This window comes from Ranitomeya variabilis, chromosome 6 (assembly GCF_051348905.1).
Source record: "Ranitomeya variabilis isolate aRanVar5 chromosome 6, aRanVar5.hap1, whole genome shotgun sequence".
In the NCBI taxonomy this organism is placed as follows: domain Eukaryota; kingdom Metazoa; phylum Chordata; class Amphibia; order Anura; family Dendrobatidae; genus Ranitomeya; species Ranitomeya variabilis.
Window position 1 is genome coordinate 530992581 of NC_135237.1, and position 20436 is coordinate 531013016.

A 20436-nucleotide genomic window follows, 5' to 3' on the forward strand; every position below is an offset into this window, starting at 1 on the left:
CTCCTTTAGGATTAGTAAAGGTTACAGAACATATAATTCCTCTATAAACATAGGGCATTAAGGTTATGGAAAATATTCCTTGGCATTGCTTAAGAGTAATATAATAAACATCCATTCCTCAGTTTAGAAAACTACATGTGATACAGTGGCCGGCCAATTAGATAATACCTTAGTAAAATTGTTTACTGACGTTAACCTTTGTCCACAAATGTTATTAGGACATATGAAATGTCACAGACATGCAGTCCATGGAACCTAGAAGTCTACATTCTGTAAGGAACTCTACTTTCTCAGGAAGCTCTGTGTGGCCATGTATAATATAGTCAGCCCCTTTATTTTAAAATGAGGTTTTCCTTGTTAATCCATTTGAGATGGTAATACATACAATATTTTTCAGACTATAAAAAACACTTTTTTCCACTTTTTGTGGAGGAAAATAGGGGGTGTGCGTCTAATAGTCCAGATGTACCTGCTCTGGCTGTGGAATAGGAGGTTGGGGAGCAGCAGTGGCGGAGCAGTGGGTCACAGGAGGCAGGAGGCGGCTGCTGTGCCTAACTCCTGTGCCCAGTGCTAAAGAGAAATGAATATTCACTGCTCTCCACGCTAATGGAGAGCAGTGAATATTCATTTCTCTTTAATAGCGAACACTATGTTAGCCGCAGCCGCTGGCTTCCTGCAGTTGCCGGGGCTTTCACTACTTAAGGGAATTAATACTTACCGCTCTTCACTCCCACAGGTGTGGAAAGCAGGGAATGTTTATTGATCTTTAATAGCAGGCACAGGCTGGGTGTTCACATGTGCCCACTATTAAAGAGAATGAATATTCACTGCTCTCCACACCAATGGAGAGCAGTGAATATTCATTCTTCTTTAATAGCGGACACGATGTTAGCCGCAGTCACTGGCTTCCTGCAGTTGCCGGGCTTTCACGTGTGCCCACTACTTAAGGGAATTAATATTTACCGCTCTTCACTCCCACAGGTGTGGAAAGCAGGGAATATTTATTGATCTGTAATAGCAGGCACAGGCTGGGTGTTCACATGTGCCCACTATTAAAGAGAATGAATATTCATTCCTTTAGTAGCAGGCACATGTGAATGTCTGGCAGCTGCAGGAAGCCGGTGACTGCAGCTAATACTGTGTCTGCTATTACAGATCAGTGAATATTCACTGCTAATGATGTGCATCCGGTTTGCGCAAGTTAAATGCCACTGTCAGAGATTGACAGCGGCATTTAACATGTTAACAGCTACGGGTGGATCTTGATTCCACCTGCAGCTGTATGGGGCATATAACATATGCCAGAAAAGGTGCGGGCTCAGCATCTGAGCCCGCACCAAAGAGAGGGAGGTGACCTATGACATACCTATATATGTCATAGATCGTAAAGGGGTTACGTTCTGTTTTTTTTTTTATTGTATCAAATACTTATTTCATGAAATAAAATGCTAATTATGTAAAAATCATACCATGTGATTTTTGGAATTTTTTTTTTTAGATTCTGTCTCTGACAGTTGGAAGTGTACGATAAAAATTACAGATCTCTCCATTCTCTGTAGTTAGGAAAACTTGCAAAATTGGCAGTGTATCAAATACTTATTTTCCCTTACTGTATATTCGTGGCACTAACAGGAAGTATTTGTCTAGCATTAAAGGGAATCTGTCAGTAGGTTCAACCCTATTCATGTCATAGAAAGTTGAATGAAATGTTACCATGTTATCTGCAATCTGAAGTTTTAACATAGAGAAGTTCACTTTTTTATTAATATGTAAATGATGGGCTGGACATACATCTTCCTGAGAATCCGCCTCCAGAGCTAATTTTTAAACGAAATGGGCCATTACCAGCGTGAGACATGTAGATCATAGAGCAGACTGTCAGTCATTAATTGTCTCACACTGATAATGCCCCCTTTAATTTAAAATAAGTCCTGGAGGCAAATTCTTGGTTAGAGCTATGGCTGTCCGGCTCACAGACCTTAGCAGCTCATTTGCATATAAGAAAAATGTGGATTTTTCTGGACTAAGGCATCAGATCACAGACATCAAGGAATAATTTTTTTCAGCTTCTTATAAGCTAGATGTCCATATAGATGGCTGAGGAGGCTTGATCCAGCTGAAATATTCCTTTAAGATTAATGGCGGGTGTGAAAATTGCAAGAATTAACGATTTTAATTTTTAAATATAAAAAAAAAAAAAAAAAACATTTTAAACATTTACAATAAAAATATTATTTACACAATTAACTGTTTTCTGATGACATATTCCCTTTAAGGGAATAAGGGGGGGGATGTAGAACAACCAAATTCAGGGACAACCATTATATTCCTATTTATTTTCATTTTCAGCACCGATTTTATCTTTGAATCCTCAACAACAACGAAGTGCTAATTTATTTTAATATGATTGTAGTGACCTAGACATCGTGTCGTCGGAGAAGAGCAGACTATGCATTATTTAAAATGCATGTGGGTGTTGGCAGCACCCGCCCTTCTGTGCACCCTTAACCTTGCTTTTCCTGCTAAATACTTCTACTCTTACAATTTGCTTTAAGTTACATCATTTGCATCACTAAAAGTGAATATATCACCAAAAAGCTTTTTGCATCTTACGTAATTAAGTAGAAGTTTAAGAAACGTGCTCGTTAGGTTTAAAGGCAATCAGAGAAGATACTCATCACACTGAGAATTAAATACAGAACCACATACATTATTTATAGATTGACTTTAATGGACATTAGAAAACAATCATATGGATTTTTTTAATCATTATCAGACCGTTATCCGCCGTATTTTAAACCAAGATGTTGCATATTTAGACGGTGAAGAAAACATTTGGTTGAAGGTTCCTGAGTTTCGATTACAGCTAAACAGAGAAGAGTCTAATTGAACTGATTAGGGAAAATGCTGAAAATCTAACAACATATGTTGTACGCACAAATATTTTACTTCTTTTTGTCTGATCTGCTCACAGCAAACAGATTATGAAAATATTCACAATATGTGCAGTAGGAAGCTTGACAATAAAAGGAGACTGGAGCAGACAGAAAGGCTAGAATGTTGGCCTAATTAAAGAGCTGCCTTGCCAAGTCAAACTCTTTTCATATGTCCCATCAAGGCAATTAGATATCATAAAGGGGGTGGATAACCTGGGATCCCCCCCAATATGTGCCAGAGAGAAGGGACACGTTAAAACTAACTGCTCTACTGGAGGACTCATTCAACCTACGTAGTACATGATCCAACACGTAAATGTAAAGAGGACAGCCTATACTCACTCCGATGCAGCACCATTCTTCCGATGGCGGCACTGGGTCTCCCGGGCTTGCGTGACGTTGTTATGCAATGTGAGCCCTGTAGCCAATCAGCAGCCACTTCCCTCTCACTTCCTTTGGCTGTAACGAAGTCAGAGAAGCGTCAGCTCTCATTTCTTCCTTGTGTTTGTTTCGTCCGAAAGACGCGGGAGTGAATCGGCCACTGATTTGCTACCAGAGCCCTGCAGCCACGTCAAGCAAGCCATTGACGGCCAAAAGTCATAATTGCTGACACGGCACTGGCACTGTAAGTGGGTATGAACTGCTAATATTTTACAGACGGACAATGTTGCAACTGAAAGGTGTTGTCCAAGTAGTGGACAATCCCTTTAATGATACATTCCCATAACCACATGAAGTGCTGTCATTTTTTTTTTCTTGGAGAGCACACAAACCCCTTGTGTATGTCCTATTCTGATCCTCAAAATCAGATCACACTCAGATCTGCGTTTTCCACAGATGTATCAATAGACTAATGGAACAGTATGGATCAGTACTTCGTCTAATGAAAAAAATTGGTCAGGACTTGGACATTTCACACAGATGTGTGAAGGTAGCCTAACGGCATTGGCCACTAGAGGAGCGTTCAGCTGGCAGAAGAAAAATCCTGCCGGCAGAAACATACTGAAGCCAAACCCTGCTCATGGCTGGACTGGCTTCATTTGCAGAACAACTTTTTGACAAGAGACATCCTCTTTAATTTCTTTAAGTGTTCATATGTTGTTTTCTTATGATCTGCACATCAATCTAACAATAAAATAAAAGGAGTCATACATATTAGTGTAAGGCTGAATGGATGATTTCAACTAAAGTAGTCTGCAAAATTTAGAAGCAAAAGATCTTTTGAGATGATGACAGTCTGTTACTGTTGAGCTAAAACAAAGTCAGCCACGTTTAACATTTTTGTTCGATAGCCGCTAGTCTATGAAATTCCAATGAGATATGGTTCTTAGAAAAATTTTAATTTATCTGTTGTCATTAATCATGTATGATCATGACTGTAGTGTCCAATATGATGTAAAATGTGTAAGGCTACGTTTACCGACCTTTCACCATTCATTTAACAGTTATTCAACAGATGTGATCAAAAAGATTTGCAGTACTTGCACAGATAGTTTGTAGCCACCAGACCAGAGCCCTGAAAACCTCCTCCTTCCAGTCGACAACCTTGGGTCATCTTCTGATTAGAAGGCCCAGAAAGACGTCATGTGCCTACAAATCAGAAAAGGCACCAAAGAATCTAGCAGGTAGAAGGTTTGCAGGTCTTTGGTTGGCAGCAATGGACTATGAACGTGGCCACTGGATCATGGTCCTTTTAATATTTTTTATAAAGTCTTATTCAATCATCAACCAACCTTTCCCTAGTGTGTATGACTGCCTTAAAAGAATTTGGAGTCAAAAGGCAAACATGAGCAGATAAGTCATGATTGGTAAGCAGGGTTGGACTGGCCCACCAGAGAATCCTCAGGTGGGCCCTGGCTTCTCCTTCACAAGAGTTCATAGTGCAAACCTTGCAGTTGTTATGGGGCTCTTTAGTGGGGGAGAAATGTGGGCCCTCAGAATCAAATCCTGCGGTGGGCCCAATGTTCTCCATTCTGACCCTGTTGGTAAAATGTCTGATGGGCAGACATTAAAGTGTTTATCCAGGACTTTTTTGTTTTTTTTTACTATGGGCCAAAAAATTAACAAGTAGGTAGTTACTAATTACCTGCCTGTTCTGCCTTGCACCGACAGAGCGGTCACCGACTGCTCCTGCTGGCTATTCAGCTGCTCCACATCACCAAAGCAGCTCTCTCTCTTTCGGCCTGCTCTATAAATAGGGCATGACTGCTGACTTCATGCTAATTGACAGCCCTGTCAACAGAGCAGAGCGGGAAAGAAGCTGCTGCTCTGTCAATGACATCAGCAGAAGCCGCTGAATTAGCACCATAAACAACAGTCAAGCGGTTAGCCACTACCTGGCTGTCAGATTTTCAGCCAATAAAAAATAAATAAATAAAATAGTCCTAGATAAACTCTTTAAATCCTCTTAAGACCCAATGCACAGACGTTGCCCCCTCCCCAATTCATATAATTAGTAGAAAGTGAAGTCTTACACAAGTCCTAATTCATGGCCAACAGGATTAAGATGCTAGTATGACTGATGTACCGTATATCATTTTTTTCCCATTACAAGGATATTATGTAATCATGAAAGGGGGTTGGAAAATTTTTCCAGGATTTCATGCCAGTAATTAAGCTGAAGAATTGAAATAATTTCCAAACCCAATTTTGTGTCCTGAACTAAAAATTTGGATGGACCGGTACATAGCAACAGTCCGGCAAATATCAGATCTCAACCTTACTGTGTGGTTCACTGTAGTCACTGAAATATCCTTCCAACCACTTCCTGTCCCCTATAGATTAAAGAAGTTGTCTTCTTGGAGACATTTATAGCAAGGCCTTAATCTATCTAAATAAACATTCACCAGTGTGCATTGCAGGAATGGAGAAATGGCCGTGCATTTGAGATCTTTCTAACAAGCTCTATGAAAGCTCTGAAAATTATTGAGCATGTTCAGAAGACCCTTTTCCTCGTCAAGAACAGTGGAAGGCGGCAGTATGATGGTGGTAATTGGGGAAATCTGGATATTAAGACTAAATATACTGACATAGATCATTTTACTTGCCGACATTATTAAATAACCACATAACCAGTCACATATTTTCTAGAAGTGTCCATCATGGCCACTTGTATGATGCCTCTGCTGGGACCGAGAGGCTATTAGCCAGATGTCAGTATCGATGCAAGAAAGACACAAAATAAGCCTGAAAGTGTATAGTAAGGCAGCCAGGGCAGGAACTACAGGTAATTAGATAATACATTAACCCGCAAGACCAATTCCAGCTTCAGAAATGGATAAAGGTAAGACCAGACCACCAGAGATGACATTTCACTTGAAAAATACAAGAGCCATCATATGTGACCAACAGAACAGTGACTACAATTATTACTTCGCACAAACATGCCCAGATAGCTTCTTTATTTTCTATGTTGGTTAAAATTGTCATGACCATGAAATTCTACGGTCTACGGAAACTAATGATTTTGGTGGGACCAGTTGACCATCTAAGGACAATACTGCTGGTCCAACATTTGATTTTCCTAGGACAGAAACAAGTAGTGTAAAAGACCGTTTTTTTCTGCTGCTTTTTATCTGCAGGTGTCCACATCCAAATATACAATAAAAATATTATTCTTGTTTTTTTATGCATTTTCCCTTTAATTGATATGGGCTTTTTTAGTGCAGATTTAAAATCAAGATTTTTTAATGGCTTTTTTTTTTTTAATACAAAAAAGCTTTGATTCTTATAAACAGAACTGTGTTTCTTAAAATGTATTTTTTCAGGCTCCCCATAGAAGTCTATTGAAGAAAAACACACAGTTTTACAGTGTTTTTAGATGCAAATTGGGATGGAGTTTCCATGAAATTACATCCATTTTGTTAGATCGTTAAATTAGCTGATATTCTGCACACAAAAAAAGAAAATGGTGCAAAAACGGAAAAATGTAGGCGTAACGCCGATGCGCCTAAATTTTGAGACTTTTCAAAGCTTTTACTCTAGAAATCTGGTGTGAAAGAATTGATGAATATGGGTCCTACAATATTATAAAAGGTCACAAACTCAGACCATAACCAAAATCGGCAGACATTATCCAATAATTATTCAGCAGGATGCAGTAGTCCCTGCAATTCTATATCAAGTGCTAGCGTATAGTGCTTCTGTGTGGCATAATAGTCCCAAAAGTCCCATTATTTTATTTTTTTTTTATGTTAGCTGCCTTTTTTTGTCTTGTGGTATTAGTAGCCTTTTTTGGTGCCAAATTTATCAAAATGGCGCATGCAGTTTATGAATTTGGAGCAAAGTAAAAAATGGGCTTTTTCCCCCTTTTTGACACCAAAAGTTGCAAAAAACTTGATTACTGAAAAATACACCAGGGGGAAATGAGAGTGAAATTGCCCCAAATTTTGTGACTTTTTAAAAAGATGGAATTGATGGAACAGCTGGAAACACGGGATCGCTAAATTCAGCTCACAAAACGGGAAAAAAAAAAGAAAAGAAAAACTAGAAGAGCGTACATAAAATACACTTAAAGACGACATAAATATAACGATTTGGGTGCAAACAAAAAAAATAGACAAAAAACACATGCAAAGACAATGACGAATCAGGGCGAGAATGTTTCTGGGAACAATCCTCTGTGTCTCATACGATAGAACTTGCTATAGTTTTATTTTATCATGGGTTCCACATGGTAATAAAATATACATACAATATCGATCCATTATATGTCCGTGTGCATGTGGCCATGCAAGTTTTTTGGAGTGTATTTTTAAGATTTGATATAAACTAATATACATCAAAATATAAAAAATTAAAGTAAGCAAAAATTAGCTCTATATCAGAGAGGATATTTAGACCTCTGAAAATCAGATACATCTCAGAATCATGTCTGTAATTGGATGAACATGAAAAGTAAAGAACAGTTTCTCAATAGATCTATTTTTTCTATAAAAAGTACAATAAATTCATAAAAATAAATAAATAAAACCTCCAAATTTAAAGTCACACAGAAGTGTCAGTGTTGCAATTTGTAGAAAATTCTCATTTCACTTGTAATGCAATAATTATCTGGCAGAACAGAGTTACATTTAGAGATGAAGGCACAGAAACGAGTACAATTGTTTAGTGTACTACAAGGAAATAAATTAAACCCATAAACCGACAATAGCGTCCCCTCTAAGGGTATTTTTACAGGTGGGCCGGTGAGAGGTTCATTCATTGTGATTGACGCACACTGTCAAGAAAGGATAGCCTTATATCCTGGACAGTTTACAACCCTTAAGGACTGGAGTTCAAGACCCCTGAACTGGAGGGAACAGAAAAATAGGAAATGGCTTCCAGATGTTTTGTTTTATTCTGGTAGCACCAGAATTTAACCCACTTTAAGATGATTGTCCTTCTATCGAAAGAGGACTATGAAGAATAGGAAGCTAAATCACACCAGAGCTAGAGCGAGTTAATGTTGTATGGAATTGCTGACGGCATATTGGGCAGGTCCATTAATAGCAGTCGGTTACATGTCTCTGATAGGAGACATACAACCTCATAAAAACGAAATGAAGAACATTTTCTTAACTTGAAGAACTGAGAGTAGAAACATGTGTATAGTACATCTCCTCTGGCCAAACGCTGCCGCAGGTTACTACTTCATGAACTAGTTTGGCATTGTGTAATTAAAATACAATTCCGATGACTAGAGGAATATTAGGCAATTTTTCTCTTTTTAGAGGAACAGCATAAGATTTGAGAAGATATCACAGTTGATTGGGCTTGAGAAGGGGCAATCGGTTTTCCAAGCCAGAAATGTTTTCAAATAAGTTGTCACTTACATTTCTTCAGTCTTTTTTGACAGTACACTATTTAACATGGGCAGCTATGGAAATTAGACAATATATTATATAGAATGTGTTTACCCAGTGCAGGAAAGCCAGCTAAGACAGAGTTAAATCCTAGCACTAGCGGTACTAATTAGGTGGACCTGGCTGGCTAGGACTAAAACCAGGCTATGAGTTCACTGGAGGCAGTCAGCTTGGCGAGCTGAGCAAAGTGTGTTGTGTTGGAGCTACAGGAGAGACAAGACAGAATCTGAGAGGAAACGGCTTTAGGCTTAGAGGGATCACATTCACTGGTGACTCAGACACGGCTGAGTTAGCCCCAAATCGGTCACACAAAATGGTATTGTGCACAGTAATCAGTGATAATTGCAGTTTGGTGCACACGACCGGTGTACTCTCTTCTTAGAGAGATTCTGGCTTGTCTCTCTGCAGCTCCCAACACAACCCACTCTGCTCAGCTCCCCAAACTGACTGCTTCCAGTGAACTCACAGCCTGGTTCTAGTCACAGCTAGCTGGGTGAACCTCTAGCATTTCACCCTATCATAGCTGGCTTTCCTAAACCAGGTTTTCACCAACTTTTTAAGCTAAAAAATTGTTAGTGAAAAAATGTATCACGTACTGTATTTTTTTTTTTTTTTATTATTGGATGTCTGTTTGCCAAAAATTTACACATTATTGGCCTCCATCAAGTTGACTGTATGAATGTCAGCCTATGGGTACTTGACTTTTGTGTTGAAAATTGAAAACTGTATAAGGCGTTACTGATCCCTTCAGACCCCATCATTCCAATGGTCTGGAAGAGATGATATTCAACTAACCATGGTAGCAATAGACTTGCGATAAGTTCAGGTGATTTATGGACCTATGACTGAGGTACCACTTAGTGTTCAGGAGAGTGAATGAACAGGACATCATATTTGGGCCCCACTGGAGTGACGGGATTTGGAGGGGTAAATAACACTTATTTGTTTTTCTTTATGAAGATCCTTCCCTTTACTACTGTGACCAATACATATGCAGTTATTTGAGATTTTTGAACACATAATAAACAGAGTGACAACCTATACTCTATTTATGGAAAATAAGTTGTGTTACATTGGACTGGTAAAATCTAAAATGTATAATACAAATTTACACAAAAGGCTATTCTTTCACGAAGAGGCTCTGTAAATAATAGGCAGTACCATAAGGGTATTTTTTATTGCATCCCATAATAAAGACTATGGGTGCAAGGCAACGTGACATGCTGTATTAATCATATGTGACCACTAAATGCTCAAGTGTTCTGCTGACATGTTATCCACAGGTCATGAACCGTAGGTGCAATTAACATCGTAAATATTCCCTTCAGTTGGATCTGCACTTTTAATATATGGCAAAAACCTAACCATGTTCTGTGCCTTCTTCAATAAACTTTAATTACATAGTCCTGGAGAACCTTCTTTAATTGGGGCCAACCGACACTTTTCAGTTGGTCAGAGATATACAGATTTACTACAGATCATATGACTTTTACAACATTCTTAAGTTTGTCTTTTATACGCATACTAAACTGCATACACTTATTTTTTTTTCTACAAAAACTGAAACACTTTATTCTTCAAGTGAATATTTAAACTTTGGACAATATACTTTTAACAAGGGTCTCTTGACTATTAGCTGACCACAGTATGTCTAACTGTTGAGGATCCCTAATGATCTTCTGTAATGGAAAACCCAGAAACAATTGTTCAATTTGTCTACAGGAGCACATCAGGGGAAAAAGACACTACACATCTGTCATATTAAAAGACAGTCTATGGAATATAGGGACATGCCAAGTCCTCTAGAGCCCAAGACACTCCTAGTCTTTTTAGCTTCATATATCTATGGCGTCTCGAATAGAGACAAACCCACTTCTATTACATCAGAATTTCCTAGTAGGATACATGGAATTAGATATTCTAAATCAGACAACTCTTTAAAATCATGTAATAAATTATATAGCATCATCATATTCCGTCAAACTTTACAGACATTATCATCACTGTCCCCATTGGGGCTCACAACCTAAATTCCTTATCAGAATATCTTTGAAGTGTGGAGAAACCATGCAAACACAAGAACATACAAACTCCTTGCAGATTTTGCCCTTGGTAGTGGGACGCTTGTCACAACCCACGAACAGGCTTGTGAGTCAGCGAAGTCAGACATTTCGGGGTCAATACCAGAAGAGCTCGTAGTAAACAAAGGAAAATTACAAAGTCAGGTCACATGCCAAGGTCAGAATACCAGAGGAACAGCGGATAAGCAAAGGGGCAATAACAAACGGGTAGTCTGAACACAGTCCAAAGGTAAGCAGCAGAATATCAGATGCAAAGGGGCAATAACCAAAAGGTAGACCGAACATGGTCCAAAGGTCAGCAGCAGAATATCAAATGCAAAGGGGCAATAACAAACAGGTAGTCAGAAAATGATCCAAAGGTCAGCAGCAGAATATCAGATGCAAAGGGGCAATAACAAACAGGTAGTCAGATCACGGTCCAAAGGTCAGCAAAAGAAGATCAAAACTTACAGCACAGGGATCAGGCGAACACACACCAGAGAGAACAAGCTTAGCCTGGCAGTGATCTGGGCCAGACAGCTCACCTAAATAGCAGGGCAGTTACCAAGAACAGGGAGCACCTGTGGAAATCTCTGCACCTCCCAGTCAGATAGGTCAACCGAGCTGTTAATCAAAGCACCAACAGCTCAGCACGTCCCAGCACAGGATAGTATGACAGAGCTGTCCATCACTGATTCCCAGGCTCTCTGAGCAGAGGAATCGTGACAGGTAGGATTTATAAATAATAATTATTATTATTTTATTTATATAGTGCCAACATATTCCGCAGGATTTGAACCCAGGACCCCAGCGCTGCAAGGCAACAGTGCTAACCACTGAATCACCACTTTCTATGGCAAACAGTCATTTCTAGATGTTTATTTCCTCCACGCAGTTATAACTGGAGAGAAAAAATAAACTAGGGTGTTGGATATACTTACTCTTAGGATTCGTGCACACCACAGTAGTTATCGGACGAGTGCCATCCGTCTTTTTGATGGATCACACTCATCCCACATTATTTTATGGGGGGAGCACGTGTCCAATTTGTTCCTTGGACCAAGTAATTCAGGCGAAAAATAAAAATTGCAGCGTGAACGATTTGTCTCCGATATTGGAAGACACTCGGACATTCAGGTCTATGGCTCCACGATAAAACAAAAATTTGAATTGCACTCGGATGACATGAAAATAGATACTGACATTATAGAGAAGGTGGAGAAACTTTATTTTTATTTTTTTCTCTCTCCACGTCCGAGAAAATTGGATCACACTCTGGTCAAACTCTGATCAGAGTGTGATGATTAGCCTAATTGGAGGGATTTTCTTGGATGTGGAGAAAATGTCAGTCTACACCTGCCCTAGAATAGGCTATCAATATCAGATCGGTGAGGGTATATCCTCGTCCATCAGCTGATGTAAAGGGGTTGGGGTTCCACAGCCATATCCCATATATTGTTTGGTAATGTGACCCCCAAATCATATCCTCTACAATATTTACTAAGCGTAGCGCTAAACCTCGGCTAGTACCTGGGGTATTGCAGCTTACTTACCCCCTGGCACTGTTCTGGGTAACTATGAAGGGAATGTTGTATTTTCTGGAATACAAGATCATTTTCCAATACACGCAAGGGCAGCATCCCCTTTACTTTTTGCCATGCATACCTTCATGCATTTGGTAGAGGTTGTGCCTGTCCACCAGTTGTGCCGCCTAGCAAACAATAAGGAGAGTGCAGAACTTAGAGAGGAACCATGTCCCTAGCAACTTGGGGTGCTTAGAGTCAAACCTCCACAGTCCATCGATGACCCATACTGGAAACAGGTCTTCAATACCAAGCTCACTGAAAGCTCCTTTGAATAAAGAAAAGCACAGAACCATCTGAGGGATTCCTGTCTTAACCTACTTCTCGGCAAAATGCGTAAAAAAAATTATTGGAAAAGATTCTTTAATTATCCAGAAATGGATCACGACGGAGATAAAACATACGCATGAGCAGCACAGCATCAAAGCCTAATTACATTTATGTAACATACAGGATGACGACGTTCCTGTGTACGGAAGAGCAATTATTATATCAGTTGCCTTGACATTAAACAAACAAGCTGATATGAATTTCACATGTAAGCATATAAACAGATTTAAGGTCGATTACCATTACAGGCACTGCAGACGGAGGAACAAGGGGGAAACATTGTTTTCTTTTGCTTTTTTTTTTCTTTCAGAAAAAAAGGAAATCCTCACATCAGACTGTCCTGACTTTTTTAGGCACAGAAGGATTAGGGATTTAACCAGGGAATACACAGGAAAATTGTAATAGGAATCTGTCTGAGATAATCCATTGTGATTTCTGGATAAATGTCTCTGCATCATATTTTACTAAGTATGACAAATGGAATGTTAATATCCTTATGCATTTTTACAGTACCATCCATTATATGAATGTATTTTTTTAATGGAAAAAATATATATATATATGACCCCTGATTTCTTTTAATGGGAACATGGATGACTACATATGTTTTACATGTATGGGAACGCAGAACTGAAGCTGATTTTTATTGTATAAACATTTTTTGTTTTCAAAGATCGAGATCAACGTTTTTAAATTTTTTAGGGGGATTATAATATATGTATAATAATGAGACAGACATCTATACATCTACATTTTTACATTTTATGGAACAATTACAAGGGTGCCAACATTTTCCGCCATGACTATGTGTGTATATAAATAAACCTGTAAGTTCTAGAATGTTCTAGGAGAAATACTTCATCTTCTGGAACAAATTCAAGGGTGCCAACACATTCGATCATGACTGTATGTGTGTAGGAGATTATATATATATATATATATATATATATATATATATATATATATATATATATATATATATATATATAGTCATATTCCAGAAAATTATTGCAATTACACGTTTTGTTATACACAAGTTTATTTATTTTGTGTATATTAGAACACCACAAATAAAAACAGGAAAAAAAGGCAAATTGGACATAATTTCACACTAAACCCCCAGAACTGGCAACATTTTTTGCCACCTGTTCAAAATTGTGGGTAAATAACTTTGTTTCAAGCATGTGATGTAGGTTCAAACTCACCTGTGGCAAGTAACAGGTGTGGGCAATATGAAAATCACACCTGAAACCAGATGAAAAGGGGAGAAGTTGACTCAATCTTTGCATTGTGTGCCTGTGTGTGCCACACTAAGTATGGAGAACAGAAAGAGGAGAAGAGAACTGTCTGAGGACTTGAGAAACAAAATTGTTGAACAATATCAACAAGCTAAAGGTTACAAGTCAATCTCCAGTGATCTGGATGTTTCTATGTCCACATGATGCAACATAATCAAGAAATTTACAAACCATGGAAATGTAGCTAATCTGCCTGGACGTGGACGGCAAAGAATATACATACAAAGTAAAAAATAAAAAAAATAAAAAGCAGGGAGAAAACTATAGGAATATCAGTCCTTTTGTGCCTTTTTTCCCACAGCAAAAAGGTCTCCAATACTGGCTTTTTTTCCGTACTTCTTACCATTTCATTTGTTTAGTGATTCTCACTTTATTTAGTTTTGTTTTTTGCTTGTTTCGCATTATTGGGTTTCCACATTTTTTAGCCTAATTTAACATTTGCAACTTTAGTGTCACAAAACTTTTTTGAGTTGAAAAGGGTAACATAACTGGTAGATTGTGAGCCCTCGCGGGCAGGGTCCTCTCTCCTCCTGTACCAGTTGTGACTTGCATTGTTTAAGATTATTGTACTTGTTTTTATGATGTATACCCCTCCTCACATGTAAAGTGCCATGGAATAAATGGCGCTATAACAATAAATAATAATAATAATAATAATAATAATAATAATAATAATAATAATATTAACAGGACCATGAAACTTTTTATTCTAAAAAGAAAAGCAAAAGACAAAAAATATTGTATCTTTAAATTTTTGCAAAATTCACTGAACCCATGTGTGCCATTTAGAAAAATTTCACCAATGAAAAGAAAAATCAAAACACAAAATGTGACGTAAAGAACTATGCAAATGATGAACTGGCACTCCTATGTACACATTTTTATGTAAGATACACAAAAAAAAAAATTATAATCACAGGTAGGTACGTAGTACTTACCCTTGTGACGAAGCTTTCCTTTGCTTAACCGACGTATCTCATTTTGTAAAGAGCGGAGTACAGTGTCAGTGCTACATAAGAAAGAATGATACATTACCACTCAATACAGAAGAACATTTTCTCAAAAGAAATGTACATCAAAGTATATATATTTAATATATATAACTACTGAAATGTGTTGGGTATATTTTTAAGCCAGATCGAATACTTGCATACAAAACTTACACCCATGCACTCAGGATTTACAAGATTTTTCGAAGTTTCGCCACAACATTGATTTTTGGACTATAACAATAAAATAAGAAATGTAGCTAAATGGCTGCAAAGACTGAAGCAAAAGGCAATAAAAATGGCAATTATGAGTAAAGTAGCCTCTACCTACAGCGTAAGGGTATGTACAGACGCCGAGCAAAATTTCTGCCATTACTGCATCTCCCGGCAGGACAATCGCATCTGCAAAAATGCACTTTTTTGGTGCGTTTTTCCTTACTTTTTTGATTGACTGGCGTAAAGTCAACGGTGAAAAAACGTACAGAGAATTGACATACTGCAGATTATTTTCTGCACCAGATCTGCAAGTCAAAAATACTCAACATGTGCATGACACTTAAAGTTTCTTATTCATTTTGCTGGCATCAGGTTTTGTCACAAATCCGAGAGAAAAAAAATGCACTAAATCTGCAAGGTGTGGACACAGCTAAGATCTACTGACATTACAGAAGCTTGGTCTATCGAAGAAACATAAAGTACCACTTGATTGGAAAATGTTAGAATCGTCCATTTAAGGGAGTCGAGTGGATGAAATGTTATCACTTGCTAAAGCAACTTGGCGAAACCGAACAACATACAAGGCAACAATATAAGAGACATAAACATACATGATTGTAGGATTTAAAATGGCACAAACAGGCAAATCAACCCTCGTTCATGCCATCTTCACTCATTTCCTTGGCCAATAGGGTCAACTGCATCTCTAATCCTAGCCTCTAGCCATAAAAAGGCCAGTGTAACCATTAGCACAATGTCAATCTTTCCTTGTTTGCAACAGTTGCCATGTTTAGAAAGCAAAGATAAGTCACAAAGACCATAGAAAAATTGTATGTCCAACTTGAGTTTCGTCTTTCCCGAAGCCCAAGGCAGCCCAAAAGGGCTTCATCGGTGACTTTTGTGACCTTGTCAAGAAAGTAAATTTTGGCAAAGAGCCCTTTGAAAATTAGTAATAAATATGGTTGCCCATTGCATTCCGCTTATATATAGAAATACATTTTTCAAAGATCATTAAGGGCAGAGGTGTCAAACTGCATTCCTCGAGGGCCGCCAACAGGTCATGTTTTCAGAATTTCCTTGTATTGCACAGGTGATAATTTAATCACCTGCACAGAATGATTCCAGCACCTTGTGGAATGCTAAGGAAATCCTGAAAACATGACCTGTTGGTGGCCCTCGAGGAATGCAGTTTGACACCTCTGATTAAGGGTATGTGCACACGTTCAGGATTTCTTGCAGAAATTTCTGGACAAAAAAAACAGACATTTCTGCCAGAAATCCGCATGCTTTTTTTTCACGCTTTTTTTTTTTTTTTCGAAAAATCCGCAAAATTAATGAACATGCTGCTTTTTTTTACAGCAATGCATTTTTTTCGCGGGAAAAAACGCTTCATGTGGACAAAAATTGCGGAATGCATTCTAAATGATAGGATGCATATGTAGGCGTTTTTTATGCATTTTTATCACTTTTTTTATTGCGAAAAAACGCAAAAAATCCTTAATGTGTGCACATAGCCTAATAATTTTAGTTTGAAACACTCTAGAATGACACACATCAAACATTAATAATCTGACTTGTGAAGGTAAATCATGGTGTTTAACTGGACCCGAATATTAGCTTCACAAATTAAATTTCACATCATTTCTATTCTTAATTTTGGCACGATACCATCTACTTATAAATGGAATGCCCAATCATTGCTCAATATAAAATAACATTACTTTTTTCAGTTAGTTTGGCTGAAATATTAAAAGATAAAAAAAAAAAAAAAAAGTGTTATATTCTATAGCTAAAAAAATAAAGTTAGACAGAAACATATACGGTGTATTTTATTCTGGCAGCCTCGCGGTGTGAATAATAGTAGACAGAAACATATACGGTGTATTTTATTCTGGCAGCCTCGCGGTGTGAATAATACAACATGGACAAAGATATATTAAATAAAAAATCACAGAAATCTTAAAAAAAAATTATATATATATATATATATATATATATATATATATATATATATATATATATATATATATATATATATATATATATATATATATATAGAAAAGCTTTTATACAGGGTAATAACTTCTCAATTTGGTTTATATTGAAAGGTATATTTTTCCACAGCCGCATAAAGCAAAACTGTAAAGAGCAATTTAAACATTGTGTAATTTCCCCAGTATCGCTGAGCTAAGTACCTATCACCTTGCCAAACTTGCCAATCAATGCATTCGATCACAGTACACACTACAGTTAAACTGTATCAAAATCTCTCCTCGATTGTAAATTATCCACAATTACAGTCATGGGTTATTAAAGTTTACTGCTGAGAACTTTTCCACGAATATAAATAAATATATATATATATATATATATATATATATATATATATATATATATATATATATATACACATACACACACACACACACACACACACACATATATATTTAATATTATTATTATAATAACATGGCTCCAAATACTCATATCTGGCTTTCAATAATCTTACACGGAATAGCCTCACTGAAACAAAAGTTGGAAGCCAATATTTAAAAAGAGAAAAATTATTATTTGATCCGATTAACGGTTGCAATATGGAAATAATTATTCTTTCAGTATTACTTCTTTCTATTATAGTTACTATTTCAGAACTTAAATAATACCGTAACTTAAATCATTATTTACGTTAAAGTGGAACTCAGGAAGTTCGGGTCTTTGTCACTTGAAACTAGTCTAAGGCAAAAAATATGAAAACACAGCTTCTTTTTTTCCCCGAATATCTTTACCAAACCTTACACGTCGACCGGTGAAGGTCTGATTCCCAAAAAATGATCTTGAGCTTGCTGCTGAGCAAGCAGAAATACTAAGGTAATGAATGAGAATGAGCACAGAACAGTATAAGGGCTAAACAAAGTATGTGATCTCCAAACACAACCCGATCGCGTCCTCAAGCAGCAGCTCAGTGCTTTTGCCTACTTAACAGGGTTCCTCAGAGCAGTTTTTTAAAGGGAACAGTGGGGGGCTCATAACCCAGGTGCCATAGATCTGTAGGGCAATTAAGTAAGTAAAAAGTTATTAATGAAAAAAAAAAAAGAATATTGGTATGCTTTAAAGGCTCGCCACTTGATTAGAGATTGATGGGGGTAGAAGAGATATTTTTGAGAAGCAACTTTTTAATCAGTTGATTGACGCAAGTCCATTTTTTTGGAACGCCAATGATCAACCAAGAAAAGCTGCAACCAGCCATATACAGCTGCTAAACAATGGCCCTCAAATATACGGCTGACCATATAATACATGGATGGAAATATTGACACAACTATCATTGGTGCAGTAGTAGCACCCTGTTTGTGATCCTTAAATGAGTGCCTGAGGCCTTTATCATACAAGACCACACTACTCCTGTATTATATCTGGAACATCGTACACTGGGTAAACTCTTAGACAATGTTCATCAAAAGTTTTTTTGAGACCGAAAAATCCAAAAAAGAGTTTTTCAAGAGTAAACCACTTCGGGAAATGCTCCTTTCTTGGGGAGCAACTTTCTTATCCTGAAAATTTTTTCGCAGCCTTTTGGTTGGCCATTGCCTCATTTTGAACCAAAATAAGCTTCAAAAGAAACTACACTAATTAGAAAAAAAAAAAAACATTTTCAGGATAATAACAAAAAAGAACTAATTGTGAGAACAAGGCGATTTCTCATAGAAATTAATAGGAAGAGTTTTCCAAGGATTTTTCTAAGACTTTTAGCAGGAGGATTTTGAAGCTGATCAGGTCTACAAAAAACTCCTAAAAAATTCTGCATGAGGATCGTTTATGTTGAATTGGGCATGTGTTCTTCATGTTACACTCTGTAAATACGATCATAAGAACCAACTGGATCTGAAATAAGATACACTAAAGGATAAAGAAAGTAAAAATACAAATAATGCAGTCAGAGAGACAGAGGCAAATGATTGAGCACAAAAACTTTTTTCCTGGCTACGGTTAGATAGGTATTAGCTTTTAAGATTACTAACCTTATAGATAATAATTAAAGGGGTTGTATGAGAGTTGAAGAACCTGCTGGTTGACAGCTAATTTGCAAACTTTTTTCGATAATCATTGCATGAACGATTACATGAAAATAGGCGACCATAAGGAGAACCAGTGACCACCAGACGTGCATCAAAGGCAACTCATCCATGAGCCAATCAACCAGGATTATGTCTAGTTGTCAAGTCATAGGTAGGTGTGGGATTATGTCTAAAGGTACCGTCACACTAAACGATATCGCTAGCGATCCGTGACGTTGCAGCGTCCTGGCTAGCGATATCGTTGTGTTTGACACGCAGCAGCGATCAGGATCCTGCTGTGATATCGCTGGTCGTTGATTAAAGTTCAGAACTTTATTTGGTCGTCAGATCGGCGTGTATCGTTGTGTTTGACAGCAAAAGCAACGATACCAGCGATGTTTTACAATGGTAACCAGGGTAAATATCGGGTTACTAAGCGCAGGGCCGCGCTTAGTAACCCGATGTTTACCCTGGTTACCAGTGTAAAATGTAAACAAACAGTACATACTCACCCTCTGATGTCTGTCACACGTCCCTTGCTGTCCGCTTCCTGCACTGACTGAGCGCCGGCCGCAAAATGAAAGTACAGCACAGCGGTGACGTCACCGCTCTGCTGTTAGGGCCGGCGCTCAGTCAGTGCAGGAAGCGGACGCCGGGGGACGCGAAGGTGAGTATGTAGTGTTTGTTATTTTACATTTTACACTGGTAAAATGCGGCCCTGCGCTTAGCAACCCGATGTTTACCCTGGTTACCCGGGGACCTCGGCATCGTTGGTCGCTGGAGAGCGGTCTGTGTGACAGCTCTCCAGCGACCAAACAGCGACGCTGCAGCTATCGGTATCGTTGTCTGTATCGCTGCAGCGTCGCTTAGTGTGACGGTACCTTAATGGCCAGGGGATGTTGGTAGGTAAAAGTGTAGCTGAGGGAAGTGGTGGGACATGTAACCTAGTGATGGACCTAGCAATTCGGGGTATTGAGACAAAAGCAAAGGTAAGTGGAATACACTTTTGATCAGATGTTTAGTGCTTTACATGTAGAGCATATTAGTGGAGCCGTTGGGCTATACAAAGAGAAGTAATATTATATGCAGAGAAAACAAGACAACGGAATAAAAGCAAAGAAGAACC

At 38.0% G+C, this 20436-nt stretch overlaps 1 protein-coding gene across 4 annotated transcripts in view; it reads right to left on the reverse strand.

Annotated features, from left to right (window-relative positions):
* TRPS1 (transcriptional repressor GATA binding 1) overlaps nucleotides 1–20436 on the reverse strand; it is a 322262-nt gene that overhangs the window by 279590 nt on the left and 22236 nt on the right. For 3 of the 4 annotated variants that reach the window (XM_077271105.1, XM_077271108.1, XM_077271106.1), the window contains exon 2: nucleotides 14989–15059. The exons of the other annotated variant lie outside the window; for it this stretch is intronic. The gene's annotated coding sequence lies outside the window, so the exon portion shown is untranslated. The remainder of the gene's footprint in view (nucleotides 1–14988; nucleotides 15060–20436) is intronic. 4 annotated transcript variants of the gene reach the window in all.